This window comes from Propithecus coquereli, unplaced genomic scaffold, assembly GCF_000956105.1.
Source record: "Propithecus coquereli isolate 6110/MARCELLA unplaced genomic scaffold, Pcoq_1.0 Scaffold242, whole genome shotgun sequence".
NCBI lineage: Eukaryota > Metazoa > Chordata > Mammalia > Primates > Indriidae > Propithecus > Propithecus coquereli.
In genome coordinates this window covers 2,293,526-2,296,002 of record NW_012147975.1, presented here as the reverse complement: position 1 = coordinate 2,296,002, position 2,477 = coordinate 2,293,526, and the positions used below count along the sequence as shown (strand labels likewise).

Below are 2,477 nucleotides of genomic sequence, written 5' to 3'. Positions count from 1 at the left end.
AAATATTATCTAATATAAAAAGTTTTGAAGGACACAGGAGAAAAGATCTCTTCTAATTTTTACTTTGGTAACTTCAGAATAAAAGTGTGTTAAGGACAAAGCATGTGGTTTTGGGAATTCCGAAGAGTTCAGCTACTAAATACTATAGTTACACCATAGGAGTAAAGCTCAAATATGTTCCTACCCAATAAAAACCACTCACCAGGGCTGGCCACTGTGCAATTGAGACTCGAGTGCCCTGAAGAAGGACTGGATCCTTCCGGGGTGCCCATACAAGTGACCCTTCCAGCAGAAGCACAATAACTTCTTCAGCATGAACTTTAACCCAGGAGTGTTGCTTCCAGTTACAGCCATCAAATTCCACAAAGATCTGGAAAAAGAGATAAAAAGCAGTTTGGAAGTCACATTTGGAAAAATCCTACACTACAACATATAAACAAACATGAATCCCCTATTTCATGTTTGTTTATATTCACTAACTAGGAATAATTCTAATAACTTGTTTTTAAGTTCTTTAAATGGATGTCAATAAAAACTGATCTTACTTCAGAACCAAGAAGCTGGTCTCAGCCCCACTCTGGAAAGAGCAAAGAGAGTTAAGGGGGCATGAGTTATCCACAGTCATTCAGTAATTCTAGTCATGTCCCTACTGAAATTTGCAACTCAGTTTCCAATTCATACCTACACAAACTAGCTGGAGGCTTGCTGTATATAAGGAAGTATGGTAGGATCAGAAATACAGAGAAGAATCTGGCACACATTTTGGTCTCAAAGAGCTCACAGTCTAATGGGCATTTATTTATACTTTTACTGAAAATGACTATGAACTTCTTTTATTATTTTTTCTGAATAGGTAACAAATGTGCATGGTACAAAATTCAAAAGGGTAAACAATGAAAAAATATAGTTGCCATCCTACTCCTGCACGTGGATTATTTAAGTGCCACTGCCAGCAGTGACCTCACATCTGCTAGCTGAAGGACGCTGTAGTCACAATGCTTTGCTTCCTCCCTGAAGAGATACTCCACTTCTTTTTTTTTTTTGAGACAGAGTCTCACTGTGTTGCCCGGGCTAGAGTGCCGTGGCGTCAGCTTAGCTCACAGCAACCTCAAACTCCTGGGCTCAAGCGATCCTCCTGCCTCAGCCTCCCAAGTAGCTGGGACTACAGGCATGCGCCACCATGCCTGGCTAATTTTTTCTATATATTTTTAGTTGTCCGATTAATTTCTTTCTATTTTTAGTAGAGACGGGGTCTCGCTCTTGCTCAGGCTGGTTTCGAACTCCTGAGCTCAAACTATCCACCCGCCTCGGCCTCCCAGAGGGCTAGGATTACAGGCGTGAGCCACCGCGCCCGGCCAATTGTACCTTTCTTAAATTCTGAAACTACAACTCAGATGCTAGTTTGTTTATACTACTAATTTATCCCTTTCTTTGTAACTAAAGATATGTCTAAGTTCTTCAATACTTCATGCTGCTCAAAACCAGCCCAAACACTGCCCAGCCTACCTTCCACCAACACAAGAATAGGCCCTCTCAGACTCAAGTTTTACAGCAGCTACCTCAAAGAAGCCACCTCTTCTGAAGAGACCCTTAGAATTGTGGTCTTAAGTCTTAGGCAGTTTTAGGGTGGGGTGGAGGTGTGAAGAAAAGGAAAGAAGCTTCAGCCATCAAATGCACTTTTCAAGGGAGCAGAGAAATTTTAAAAGGCATAGGGGATTTATTGGAGGAAGTAATAAAAGAAATGCTAAAAGAAAAAGGGAAACACCCATATTTATATCAATAAAGAAATTAGCAAGGAGAGAAACAATAGGCTCAGAACTAGAGCAAGTGTTCAGTACCTGGAACAGATGCAACCCATTAGCATCTGACAAGAACCGAAGCTCCCGATCCAGAAGATATTCCACTGGAACCACAGAACCCAAACCCAGTTTATCTACTAGGGGAGTGAAAGTCTGTGAAGTACAATGACAAGAAATTGATTAGAGCTCACAAATGAAAATAAATAATCATCCGATTGAATCTCTAACTTCAAAGAAAGTATCCATTATTATTATCTCTTTCATCCCAGTAAATACAGATAAGCTAAAGTACAAGTCCTTAGAAATACTTCCAACCCAGCATCTGCCCCTCAAATAATCATAGGAAGCAAGCTACAGCAGAAAGTCAGCACAATATTCTTATTGGCTAAAAAGGACAATAGGAATAAGAAATTCTCCTCATTCTCCCTAGGGATCTGACTAATCTTTTTGTCAGGCTTCAAGGGGGCTAAATTACAGGAAATTCCCAGAATAAAGAGTTACAACGTTACCATCTCGAGAACTTCTGAAATCTTTGAGAAATTTATAAAATAATCACTGGTATAAATATGCATGGGTAAATTCACATTACTATTTCATAAATAGCCTATAAAAGTCACACAGAGGCCGGGTGCGGTGGCTCACACCTGTAATCCTAGCACTCTGGGAGGCCGAGGCGGG

The 2,477-nt window shown here is 40.4% G+C and overlaps 1 protein-coding gene across 1 annotated transcript in view; it reads right to left on the bottom strand.

Annotated features, from left to right (window-relative positions):
- The window catches only part of KDM3B (lysine (K)-specific demethylase 3B), a 49,162-nt gene extending 47,211 nt beyond the window's left edge, over window positions 1-1,951 (bottom strand). The window contains exon 1 of the mRNA XM_012646406.1: window positions 1,839-1,951. The gene's annotated coding sequence lies outside the window, so the exon portion shown is untranslated. The remainder of the gene's footprint in view (window positions 1-1,838) is intronic.
- Between the last annotated feature and the right edge of the window lie 526 nt (window positions 1,952-2,477).